Below are 14,616 nucleotides of genomic sequence, written 5' to 3'. Positions count from 1 at the left end.
GGAAAAGGTGCAACATTTTCTTTGGCCTCTAGGAAGTTCTTGAGAATATACATATGCATAATTTCAGGCAAACCCTCATATGCATAAAATAAAAATAAGTGAAATTTTAGAAAGTGATTATGTTAGATAGTATATTGCATAATTAATCCTGATCAGAGTTATAGGGTCCAACAGTATTCCAGATAACTCTTGGATATGTATTGCATCACATTATATTATATTACATCTCTAATGCATTATATATACATCACATACATGTGAGTCTAGCACTTAGAGGAGATTTGTCAGTTAGCAAATCTCTGTGTTGGTTTCTTAAATAATCAACTGCTCTTTAGGAATTTGGCATTTAGGTACTCTGAGCTACTCACATGTCTTATACAATAGGTGATCACCAAAAATTAAGGTATGTCTAGAATTGCAAAATGAATCAACCAAATTTTCTAACAAGGACTAACCACCAGAATGATTAATAGTAGTTAAATATTAAAAAATGATGATGAAAAAAGATAAAACTGTTAAAAAATTAGTAACTTTGGTGATTAACCTGCCACACATGTGGCCCATACATATACAGCCACCAAACTAGATAAGATGGATGAAGCAAAAAGGTGCAGGCTGACAGGAACCGGATGTAGAGCTCTCCTGAGAGACACAGCCAGAATATGGCAAATACATAGGCAATTAGCAGCAACAAACCACTGAACTGAGAACGGGACCCCTGGTGAAGGAATCAGAGAAAGGACTGAAAGAGCTGAAGGGGCTCGAGACCCCATATGAACAACAATGACAACCAACCAGAGCTTCCAAGGACAAAACCACTACCCAAAGACTGTACATGGACTGACCCTGGGTTCCAACTGCATAGGTAGCAATGAATAGCCTAGTAAGGGCACCAGTGGAAGGGGAAGCCCTTGGTCCTGCCAAGGCTGGACCCCCAGTGAATGGGTTTGTTTGGGGGAGGGCGGTACTGAGGGGAGGATTGGGAGGGGAACACCCATATAGAAGGAGCGGGGGAGGGGTTGGAGGATGTTGGCCTGGAAACTGGGAAAGGGAATAACATTTGAAATATAAATAAGAAATACCCAATTTAATAAAGTTAGGGAAAAAAGTATATCAAGCAGAAACATTCTAGAATCACCTGGGAAGAGACTCTCAATGAAAGACTGTCTATACCTAGTTGGCCTGTTAGCATGTCTGTGGATGATTATTTTAAGTTAATTGATATGGGAAAAGTCAGCCTACTTTAATTGTTGAAGAATGGAGGAATCAAGATATGCACAAGCAAGCAAGCAAGATCGAATGCATGCATTAATTCCTCTGCTCTTAACTATAGATGTGATTTGTCTAGGTGTACTAAGTTCCTTCCTCAGCGTCTTCCCAGTAAGGGGCTTCCATATGGTTTCCTTAAACTTCTTTCTGCTATGAGTAGCCTTTGGTCAGTGTAGTCTATTTTAGGAACAAAAATAAAACTAGGTTGGTAATTGAAAAGGTAAAATAAGTACTCACTTTTCAAAGTTTATTCCAAAGTGGCTTTAAATGTGCTAACACACTAGACTTAAATATGCCTTTGTGCAAAGGAAGTACAAGGGTATCTCAGAATGAAACATAAGGATGTTTTCATCCCACTGAATACCCACCAATGGACATTGCTTGAGATTTAATGATCAACTGGACATGATAACACACTACCACTGTGGATCTTAATTCGTTTTCATCCACAGCCACGAAAGTGCTGGTTTAAATGCACCCAGGGACAATGAAGCCACATTTTGGCAAGATTAAAGCCACACATTGAATTTAAAATGATATCCCTTTACCAAGGCTGGCCTGGATCTTGTGACTACTGAGGGCTCATGTCAACTGCAGTAAAACTTAGCTCTTGGTGATATGAGCTGATCGGTTTTCTTTTTTTTTCCCAGAGCTGAGGACTGAACCCAGGGCCTTGCACTTGCTAGGCAAGCGCTATACCACTGAGCTAAATCCCCAACCCCTGATCAGTTTTCTTACTAGATCTTGATTACTTCAGAAATATTGTCCTTCCTGAAAAATGCCCACATGCTTGGAATGGATTTGACTTCACTAAGCCCAGTGCCATATGAACTAACTCACAGAACATTTTCCATCACATGACTTCTACTCAAAGGACTCCCTTGACAGTTGTACTACTTCACTGGGCTCATAGACACATTATTGATGCTTCACTAAGATTTCATGCTTGCAAAAAGCACAGAGGCTAATGAAAGGTGGGTTATCTAACCAATGCTGTTCCAAATGGGAAAACTATCCAACTGGGAAAAAATAATGTATCTCTCTTATATTACGGAGTATGCATGTTTAAAGAGGTAGTTAAAGCAGTAAACTGCCTCTTCATAGTCAGTGCACAAATTCAGGAGCCATCGGATATTAGACTTGACGATGTTTCCATTCATTGATACAGTCTGAAGCCAGCCAGCTCAGAGAACACAGCTTATTTGGATTTCTTAGTTCCCTAAGGCTGATAGCTTTGGCTCTAACTATCAAAACCCACTCAGAATCCAATCATGTTTCAACTTTCTATTGCTATCACTTTGACATACTGAAAGAAATCTTGATTGGATACTCTCACTAACTGATCATACTATATTTATTCTAGTCTTTCAACATGGCAGACTCTGGTCTTAAAAACCTTCTACCATATCTCTGATCTGGTTAATGCCTCACAGTGATTCTCCACTCACCAATGGTAAAAAGCTGGTATATTTGCCATGCTGGACAAAGTGCTGCAAACACTGATTATAATTTATCTACTGGTTTCAGTTTGTATCATTCACATCCTTTCTATAAATCTGGATATACATGGGAAGAAGCAGAGAAACAGAACCATGTACTAGGTATTTCATGGCCTCCTCAGTAAACCCAGGCTTTGGTGGAGGAAATGGTGTTATCATATAGACGCCTTGTTTAACTGAGTACTCACAGTACTTATCCTCAGAGGTTTCATATGCTATGCATTTAAGTGTTCACTGTTGACTGATTCTGGGTAATTCTATTACTTTTATAGAAAACATAATCCAGTTAAATCCTAGAACAATTCCCTTCACACTCTTACTTTTCTGCTCCTCCAGGCTATGTTTGAACCTGATCCAGAACTAAACATACTTTAGCTGGAAAATTTGTTCTTCAATGCCTGTAGACAGCACAGCCTTCCTTCTCTGTACACAGACGTTCTTCCTACCATGTGACACTAATTTTATTCAGTTTATCTCATTCTTATTTCTGAGAATAGGTCACCAAAAACTGTGTATCTGTGCAGTTTTCATTGTTTTCAATGTTAGTGGTTATTAAAATCCAAAGATAACTTTGAATGAATACATTAACATGCTAACCTAGCCATTAATATTCATATAACTTGAATTCTTTGGCCTTAAGGATAAATCTTAATCAAGAGACATGCTGACGCATCACCAAGGAACAGTGGATCTGAAGGCTGTCAGGCACTGAAATGGAAGGAGACAGAACTGTTTGATGTCAGCAAGTGTTCCCTCAAAATTAAAATTCAGTCACATATTTGCTATTTCAATTTTCAGAAAGTTGTTTTAAAATGCGTTTTGACATATTAGAATGGTAAAGCCACTCTGTCTAATCATGTTCATAAAATAGTCTTAATGATATTTACATGTTTTCTTTCCATGTGCCTTATTTAAACATCAGAGAATCCCGTTCTCCTAGCTGCTTGGATTTCAGGTGCCTGGGCTTCATCCTCTGGCTTTCACTTGTAGTGACAGTCTCAGTGTCCTGACTGCCCCTCACATTCTAGTACAATGTTTGAGACATTCTGACCAGTTATTCATTCTGATATTCACCACTGTGGTTATGGCGATTGCTTCCTAAGAACTTCCAGATGGTAAAATCTTCTTCCTCCTACTGATACACAACACACTAGGAGCACACCCCTAAGACTTTCCTGTCCTTATTCTCAGAACCTCATTTTGGTGTCAGTTGTGTGCTAAGTGGGAGCTCAACTTTACCGCAGCATATCACCACCATCCCCGAGTGTATTTTCTCTTTACATGCTATGCATAAGCCTGACCTGTCCAGTTATTCAGGGTCCCGAAGAGGCCTTCTACCTGTGTATCAAATGGGGGTGAAGAGAAGAAGGAGACCAAGCAAAAGTTCTGTTGTCAAGGTCTCGTTTATTGGGGTGAAGGTTACAGCTTTTAAGGCTTTCAGGTAGGGGGAGTGTCCTTTGTGAAACACAAAGGACGGAGGGAGGAGGGCATTCCAGCAGCGAGAGCAGAAGGTGAAGAGGTCATGCGATGGAGAAGCTGGCGTTTGCTCAGACTGAAACATCCTGTGAAAGTTATCTTTCTGTGCCATAAATTCATGGGGAGGCTTTTGTCCAACACTCTCAAGACTTATGGCAGTCATTTCAAGGTTAAACATCTGTGGCCATGCAGCCAAGAGTCATGTAGCCACTTTGAGCCATACAGTCACAAAGCGGCCAGGCCCAAATCCAATACGGCTCCCTACATAAGCCTACAGCACATAACGTTTTCCAATTGCTATATCCTACTGTAAAATAGGCCCTCTTCATAGAGACTAGGCTCTCAAGCCTGTGGTCCCAGAATTTGGGAGGCTAAGGAAGTCATATAGTCATATAACTGAGATCAGAGCTTGGACTACAGTGTGAAACTTTGACCTACAAATTGCAACCACAAAACAGTTAGATGAAAATATTTAATATGCCACAAGCACACCTCATGTATTAAGATATAATAATAACAACAACAATGATGATGATAATAATAAGAAATTGTTGGATTTTTTTTGAAAAAAATAAAATTATAAAAGAAGAACAGGAAATAAGCTATCAGATATAACCTGTCCATGGCTAGGATTCTCTTACTTTACTGATTCAATGAACTAGTCCAAATGTTAGAACTAAAACTTTTTTCTGGTACAATCATGAGGAAACCCATATGTACCTCAATACATCCAAGAATTTTCTGGTTTTATTTCCAAATATCACTGCACTTGTTATACAGATAGACCTCTTTCTTGTGTCTGGAGCCCAGCAGAGGGATTACGTTCAAGAGTAGAGTCCACTTAATGCCCACCACTTCCAGATTCTGACTGAGATAAATAACAAATATAACAGCAGGAGAAATGCTACATTTGCAGAGAGACAAGGGGATTATTCACGAACTCCAAATACATCGGCAATTCTACATATTAGTGTAAGCAACAGCAAAATAGTAATGCAAGAAGTATTGAATAAAAGTCATCTATAGTTCTATAAGAAAAGCCTCAATATTTTCTCACTGCTCCTAGTACATGACAACATGAGCTTGTTGTCAAGGAGAGAATCTTTTTCAGTACCTGGACTATGCTCTTATTAGAGAAAAAAAAATACTGACACGATTTGCTCTAAGAACAAAAATTCTATCAGTAAAGCAACACTGAAATTTCTGTTCCTTTTTTGTTCTTTTCTTTTCTTTTTCTTTTCAAGGCAGGGAGTTTATTTATAGCCCTGGTTGTCCTGGAACTCACCCAGTAGACCAGACTGGCCGATGTCTGCCTCCAGAATGCTGGGATTAAATGAGTGCAGCACCACTGTCCAGGTACTAAAGCATCTTTAGTTAAGGTCAGTTACTACAAGCAACACCTATGCCAAAAGGGAACTTACAAGCTTAAGAATTCTCTTTATGCTATGTCACACACACTCATCTATCCAACAAAATCTACACTCACCCTTCACATACAGAAATGTTGCTGGCAAATGCTTGTAAAGCCGAGAACTATGCTTTCTTCCTTTCTCCATCTTATTCTCTTCAAATGTACTCAGATGACTCATATTTTCCAGTGAAATCTTGTAAAACATGACACACCTCAACAGATAATCACATTCATCTTTTTCTTTTCATCCATATGTGTTATGTGTATAATTGTTCATGGCCAGAAGTTAACTTCACGTAGTTTTTCTAATTAAAATACCCACCCTATTTTTAAGACAAGACCTCTCATTGGTCTAAAATTATCAGAATAGACTTGGCTTGGCTAGTTAGTGAACCCTAACAATGCATCTGGCTCTACCTCCTTAGAGGTGGGCTTTTGTATTAGTTTCCCTTCTATTACTGTGATAAAACAGAGGGTAAGAGCAACCCGAGGAGAAAGGGACTCGTTGGATTTTACAGACTATAGGTTATCACTGAAAAACCCCAACACAGAACCTCAAGATAGATCTTGAAGTAAAAGCCAAGAGTGTAGTACTACTAGTTAGTAATTGACTAGTTAGTTGGCTGGTTCATGTTCAACTACTTTCTTTTATACAGCCTAGACCTACCTGTCTAAGGATGGGCATCGCACAGTGGGATGGGTGCTTTTAAAGCAAATAGTAATCAGCAAAATGCATCACAGATATTCCCAGAGGCCAAAACGATGAAGACAATTCCTCAGTTGAGGCTCCCTCTACTTAGTATGTCTAAGTTTGTGACAAGTAGGACAAATAAGTAACCATCAAATACTATAGGTGTGTATCACTGCACCCAGCTCTTTTTGCTGAGCCTCCAGATTTAAATGAGGTCCTTCTGCTTGTACAGCAAGCTCTCTTCAGATGGAGGCAACTCCTCAGCCTTCCATTCTTTATAGCCAAAAAAATTATATGTCATTGACAAACAAAATTGTGTATATTTATGGTGTACTTATGATGAAATATGTTTATAAAATAAAATAATTTATCTAATTAAATGTGTGTTAATTCATATACTTTTATGAGTAAAAGAATCTATTTTCTAAATTGTCAAGATTCCAGTATTCACAACACATCTCACTAACTTATTATTCCTAACCGAAGTGTCATGTCATTTGACCAACGCTACCCTCATATTGTCCCTACCCAGCCCATTGGGAACAGGTCTACCCATAGTCTCTATGAATTCTCTCTCTCTCTCTCTCTCTCTCTCTCTCTCTCTCTCTCTCTCTCTCTCTCTCTCTTATCTAAGATGGGCAACATCTTGTCTTTATGCTTAACATTTCATTTAGCATAATATTTTCTTGATTCATATAAGTTGTCACATGTAGAAAATCTCTAATTTCATTTTAACACCCAATAACATTATAAAATTTAAGTGTTGGAAATTAGTTCTAATGTTATGTCTTATTTTGACTCCCAAAAGCTGTGATTCAAGACCTAAGGATCCCTGCCCCAGCTGATTTCAACTGATAATAAAGAATTGCTATAAAGCCAATGGCTGTACAGGGAGATGGGGTGGGACTTTTAGGTTGCACTGGCAAAGAACTGGGGGACAGGAAGAGAAAGAGAATTGCCACAATGAGGAAGCAGAAAGATGAAAACTAATGGAAGACCAGCATGTAAGAATCCAGGAAAATGGATCTAGAGGCCACTTCCCTGATTGGGTCACAGGGAGCAGAGATGAAATATAGATTTAAAAGATGTTAAATCAGGAATGCCAGAAAGCTAGTCAAGGCATATCAGAATTAGCTGGTGTGCATCGTCTCTCTCTCTCTCTCTCTCTCTCTCTCTCTCTCTCTCTCTCTCTCTCTCTCTCTCTCCTTCCTCCTTCCCTCCCCCTCCTCTCTGTGTGTGGTGTGGTATGCTCTCTCTCTCTCTCTCTCTCTCTCTCTCTCTCTCTGTGTGTGTGTGTGTGTGTGTGTGTGTGTGTGTGTGTGTGTGTGTGTTTATGTGAGTCTTAATTTCACAAATCCATAGAACTCTTGTCTGGATGCAGCCTGCATATGACCCACTGGACACCAAGGAGGTTTAACTAATTCACCACTTCATATATGTACCAAACTTTCATATCCACCTGCTTACAGACACTTAAGTAGACCTGTATTCTGCTAGTATTAATGCTACAGCAGATATGAAAGTATACATATTGCTTGGAACACCAATTTCATTTCTTCTAGATACTCAGTCATACTATTGCTGGGTCACATTTTAATTATATTTTGAATTTTATGATGAATTTGCAGCTAATTTCCTATATATAAAAAGAATTCCATTTTCTTCCCATTTTCTTCAATAATACCCTCTTTTTGTTACTAACAATCACACAATCATAGAACAGATATTAGATAATATTTTATTGGTATTTCAACTATATTTTCATGCTTTATAGTTAGGTATTTTTCCTATAAACATTCTCATTTTGGGTCACATTCTGAAAATAGCTTCTCAGATGATTTGGCCCAATTCAGATCAGACTGTTTGCTTCCTCAGTTGTCCGTTCCAAAGTGTCACTGTCCCAAACTGACATTAATGAAGCAAGCTCTTTATCATTGAATCCACTTAAGTCTATTTGGGAGTATGTATAGTAAATAATACATATTCTGTTCTACAAAGTTACCATGAAAACATGTATGTTCCATTCCGATTCTTTCCATCATGAATATTATGTTAATCATGAATATCATGTCTACTATGAAGACAATGTTAAGCTAAGCATGTATCCCGTGTCTTCTGTGAAGATAGTGTTAAGTATGTATCATATTGTTTCTTGATCCTTTTCTTTTTTTTTTTTATCTTGATCCTTTTCTCAAATTAGACAGTAGCATGACTGAACTAAATTCTGGTGCAAGACCACCAAGATGCTTTGAAAGTATTCGTTGGTAACCTTTTCTTTTTCATGCATGATAGAGAGAGGCACATTTTTTATTTTGGCCCCATTCTACCAGCTTGGATCCACAAGTGGTGTTTATAACTGTTTATTCCTGAGTTTACCGTGTCCCAGCCTCTGTGAATTTCTCTGTAGCTTCTATCTGACTTATTCTTGGCTGAATGGTTTTAAAAAAAAGTCAGAGGCTCCTTGAGCTCAGGTTTCCTCATCCGTAAAATGAGAGTTCTAATAAAGCATGTTTAACAGTTCCATTATCAGTCATGTAAGATAATTCTTGGCAAAATGCTAAACAAATGTTAGTTATTTTTAGCCTGTCAGACTATCATAGCACATCCTGCTTTGCTACCATATACAATTGCTGAACTATTGTCAATAAATTACCTGGAGCAATTCAATACAGCTTAGGAGATTCACCTGAATAGTTTTCAAATTAAAAAACATGCTGAATTTTCAAAAGGCAGAAAACAAAAATACCAAATCACACAGCCTTGCTGAAGTTTAGACACAAATGTGGATCAAAGAAAAATAAGTTGCCTTGCTTCTGTATCTCTGGTCTGTATTATCCCATGTCCTTACTCCTAAGTATGGAAAATTACCAAATATTATCTATACTCTGGGAGCAGTTGCTGAATTTTGAAATATAATAGGAATTAGAATCATGACGTTTTAAAGCTACTCTTGAATCTATGCTTGTATATATCATTGAAAAGGTGTGTTGAAGGGGTGGTGCGTGATGGGTGATGAAACCATGAACACAAACCAAGATCTGGAAGGGACCAGCAGAGAGATGCTACTGAAAGCAGAGACAGGAAAATCATCTGCTTTTTATTCTCTACTGCTCTTCGATAACACTGTCCTTGCCTCCCCTGTGCTCAGCCAGAGTAAATGCCAGGGGACAATAGAGCATGGCACCTAATCCAAACAATTTATTTGGAGAACAGTTGAGACTGCTCAGAGCAAGGGCTATATCCACCATGATAGAGGGTTAGGCTAACTATGTCCAGTGACAACCCCAGAAGACAACAGGGTTCAAAAAGAGAAACCAAATAAAATAGGCTGCTTAGCTATTGCTTTTATGTGAAACTTTTATTCCTTTTGCAGACATTGTTACTGTCCACGTGCATCTGTCTCTGTGGTTTTGTAATCTGTTTTTACCTGTTCTGTCTTTGAAAGCTTCCTTCAACATTCCTTGAAGGTGAGTACCAATTTGTTTCTATGCCTGAGGGAAATGAGATGTGGAAACAAAGCTATTAAAATATTAAAACACCATTATAATGTGCCTATCTGAGTGATGAAACAATTGCGAAGTAAGGTTAAAAGCAGTTGGGTACATTTTTTTTAATTAAAATGTTCAACCTTGTACCCTTTGTCTATGCTGTTTTTGTGCTGATGCACAAAGATTTTTTTAAAAAGGTATTCATTTATAAATACTTTCTCTTGATTAATTTGATCAATAGTTATAGGCTGAACTTTTCAGTAGTTATGAAACGTATTTATTTTTGTTTTATATTACTCTAAACAGAGAAAACACCAGGTAGAGAAAACATTATTCAGAAGAGAATTAGAAGCATTGGCTCCACAGATTTTTTATTTTCATTTTTTTAGGAAAAATATTCATATTCTGACTTCCCAAGACTAGCTTCTCTTGTTTTATTAAATGGCAACAATTCGCTTTATGGGTTTCTGCAGGAAAATAGAGTTTGAATGTCTAGTTAAGGAGAGTGGAGGGACTAGAGAGATGGTACAGTGGTTAAGAGCACTGGCTACTTTCCCAGAGGACTTAGAATTCATATGGCAACTCAGAACTCCCTGTTTCAAGGGGCTCAATGCCTTCTGTCTTTCATAAAGCACCACATTCAGGTCCTACACAGACACATGCAAAGTACCCATAAGCAAAAAGCCAAAGACAAAATAAGGTAGAGGTGAAATCAAGGTGAACATATGCTTAATCCTCTATACCAAACCTCTGCATTTAGAAAAATGAGAATTCTGAACTGATTGTGCTTCTCAGAAATGCCTTAAGTTGTCAAGATGATGTAAATAGAAAAAGTACAAAGATAGTCTTCAGTTCCATGATTGTCAGTTTTTGATCATGCCTGAAATGGCTCATGTGACATTTGCAGTGTGAAATATCCTTCCCAGTGGGTATAGAAAACCAGATGGCTACACAACTAGACCTGTACCACAGAGGGTCTCATTACTCCAAAGTGTATGTTGACATCATAATAACAAATATGAGGAGAGTCAGTTACAAGGTCTGTGAGAAATAATTAGGATCAAGGGGTGAGATAAATGCTCCAGAATGGAGTTGAGGAAACCTGAGGTTTTCCTCGTTGTATGAAGGCAGAACAGAAAGACACCATCCATGAGCTAAAATGTAGGACAAGCTAACCTTTGAATGTCGAGAAAGCAATTTTGTCTCCAGCTGTACAACTTAGGTACCTTGTGGTAGCTTTGGAGAATAGGATGCTTGATAAGGAACACAGTAGTACAAAGACAAAGAATAAGAGGCAGAGGGGACTCGGCATAACTGTACGAAACACATAGACAATGTTTCTCTCCTCATTTCTTACAGGCGTTCTTGTTGTATTTCTTGTATCAAATAATTGAAATTCACCTGAATAAATTATTACCAATACACAAGTGTTCAAATCTAAACTAAACCTTGGTGATTAACAAAGAAACACATTTTAACATCATAGGGCACCAGGATCCAGTGAGTATTACAGAGCACCCTAAGAGCTGCAGTGTCAAGGAAGAATGGAAACTAAATGAGGGGTAAAGGGCAAACATTAACATACTAAAGAAGGCACCAGAGCAAGATGGGAAGGGCTTAGTCCACTTGAGCCTCAGTAGACCTGGGTAGCATGCTCAGCAATGCACAGTCTTTTAGAAACTTCTACAGGTAGGGACTGTGTAAACCATTCACAAAATGTCACCCTGGACCCTTTGAAGTCTCCACATGTGTTTCTCCAAATAAATGATCTTCTTTCCTGTACGTAGCCATATGTCTTTGTAAAATCCATTGTATTCATCGTATACAGAGCAGAAAGGTAGAAGCTCATGCACCTGCCCTCCAAACTCAGATCTCTCCTGTAGTGCCTCAACTTCTCCCCCTCTGCTGCATCACTTAAGCAGGCTGATAAACATTCTTCACTCAGACACAATGCCTTTAAAGTGACTTTGGTTATTTGACACATTATTTCACGATGCTTCTTCATGGGAATTTGACAAATCTCATCATATTCTAAAACATTTTTGATATTCCACTTGCCCATAGCTGCTACTTTGAACATAAAATAAGGCTCAGTGGCAAGAGCACTTGCTGCTGTTGTAGTGGACCCCAGTTCAGACTTCAGCATTCTCCTAGTAGTTCATATCAGCCCGTATTTCCAGATCCAGGGCATCCACCACCTGTTTATAACTCCCATGAGCATCACACAAGGGCATGGTGTGCTTACACACATGTACTCATACACATAAAATAATAAATATTTTAAAAATATATGGCTTGTTTTAAGACTACATACGCATAACTATGCTCACATACTAGTTTAGCTAAGACTTGGTAAATTTTATCATGAAACATGGCACTTTTTTTCTTTTGCAGACAAGATATCTATGTAGTTGCAGTTAACAATGAGCCCCTGGTGCCCTTGCCTCCAACTCCCAGTGCTAGAATTGAAGGTGTGTGCACCCATACCTGGCTAAAGTATTCTATGTGCTTTGCTTCAGCATATTTTGTCAGTCAGTATTTTCTCACAATGGGAATTTTCTTGAAAACAGTATTTTCAGCTTCTATTCAGCATATCATCATGTATAGTCACCACTGTCGATTTGGCGGTTGCCACGGTACTATGCATCGCCATTTCTTCCTGAGGTCATGTGTCTGTACTCTGTAATTTAGATTTGGAAGGACCTTTCTCTAATATGTAATTTTCTCTCTAATTAGGATGAGTTGTTTTCCAATTTTGCATTTACAAAGAGAACAAAATAGTCTGACTCCAGGCCAAGATCCAATATGTACTTCTAGACCCTATCATAGCAATTACAAGCCTTTGTCTGGCAGACCTCCCTTCCCCACACCAAGCTTGGAGCACAGTCTAGGGCCTAGACTGAAGACAGTGATATGATCTGGAAACAGCTGCAAGCAAGGACTAGACATCTCATGACTTGTGTTGTCCATACACTATGCTGATTATCAGCTGAAGTACACCCTCCCAGTTCTCCTTATCAGCGTCTTAATTTTGGCCCCTCTAACTCAGTACATTTTCAGTTTTGTCCCTTTCCTGTTCCAGCTCTGTACCTCAGCATCCTGAGATCATGAGAAGGAACAGCTCTTTTATTCAATTTTCCAGGTCATCAAAACAATGACCACTTTAAAAAGTCCATCTACATAGGAAGATAAGTATGAAACATTTGTCAGAAAGCAGAAAATTGTATCCTTTAGATTTTGCAACAAATACTATATTTCTCACTGTGTTTAAATACTATGTACAAACAAACACTGGAAATGAACATATATTTGGTAGAATCAAAGCTCAGAAAAGCCTCAGCGTTCTTAATGATTTCTTAGAAATATATCTTTGCCCTAAGGAAGTCAAGATTTCCAAGGAAAGCACAAGTAAATTCATGTTTTTCTTCCTTACACTTTGTTTTCTCTTCTGCTTGGGAATGCTTGCTAAGGAACTTCATCCTTCCCAGGAAATAAAGCATGCTTAATTTCCCTGAAGTTAATCTGGAAAGCCTGATTCTGTGGAAAGAAGCATGAAGGGAGATGGCAGAACCATGGCTGCCTCCTGGTCTATACATTTTATCTTGCTCAATTCTTCACCTGCTGGGAAAGAAAAACACCAATAAGAATGTGTAACTTCATGAAAGAAGAAAAAACTAAGATGTTTTCCCATTCTACATACAATATACTCATGACCAAACCAAACCAAACCAAACCAACAAGAGGCTGAGCAACAACTCAGTCAGCAAAACACACACACTTGAAATCCAGGAGTCAAATCCCTGGGCTCTCTGACAAGGTCACCTATGCTATTTGTTGTGCTCCAGGTCAATTAGAGACCTCTCTTAGAAATTAAGGTGGAGAATCTAAGACAGGGCCACTGCAGATGTTCTCCATTTGTACATGCACACACACACGCACATACACACACACACACACACACACACACACACACACACACACATACACACAAGTCAGGGCATACATTTGAAAGACAGCGAGACTAAACAGAAAGGAGATTTGTTAATTCTGAGCGGGCTTGTTTACCTGTTTTCTGCTTTAACAAATGTTCTTCTGCACACCGCATATTTATGCTCCTTCTTCCATTTTGGAGATTTATATTTGATGAAGTCTCAGAAAAATGACATGGAAAATGATTTTTGTAACTATTGCCGAGAATAGATCACCAGAGCTACATAAATTAGTTCCTTTCTCTGTACTTCATTAATTAATTAAGTATGTTTCTTTGCTTGTCAAGAGTGAGTAGAGCATGCCTTATTTAAGCCTGAGCTAGACATTTCAGGTTCGTACTCGCCTGATTAATCGATCTATTTGTCATTTAAACATTGAGCACAGGCATGGCTTTATATTTAGCTAGCTTTTAGGCCTCATACAGCATCAGGAGACAGGAGGAAAGAAAAGGAACCTGAAAGTTGGGCCAGTGATAGAAAAACTGACACCTGAGAAAATAGCCAGAATATGATTAATAAAGGTCACTGTGCTTTGAAGTTTCTGAGTTCATGTAGCCTATTCTGTGTTAAATAGCAAAATAATAATAAACAATAATACATTATGATTTTATATTACATTAATTGTATTATAAGTTATTGTTCTTGAAAGATTTGCTCGTATGTATGTATATATGTATGTGCATATGTTCATTGACATATGCTATACATTAGGTTGGAAAGAGTGCTCAGTAGTTCAAAATCTTGCTGCTCTTCCAGGGATCCTGAACTTGGCATCTAGCACCCATGCGAGGAG

The sequence above is a fragment of the Rattus rattus genome, chromosome 6 (assembly GCF_011064425.1).
Source record: "Rattus rattus isolate New Zealand chromosome 6, Rrattus_CSIRO_v1, whole genome shotgun sequence".
Classification (NCBI taxonomy): domain Eukaryota; kingdom Metazoa; phylum Chordata; class Mammalia; order Rodentia; family Muridae; genus Rattus; species Rattus rattus.
The sequence above is the reverse complement of the archived record's forward strand: the minus strand, read 5'-3'. Positions refer to the sequence as shown.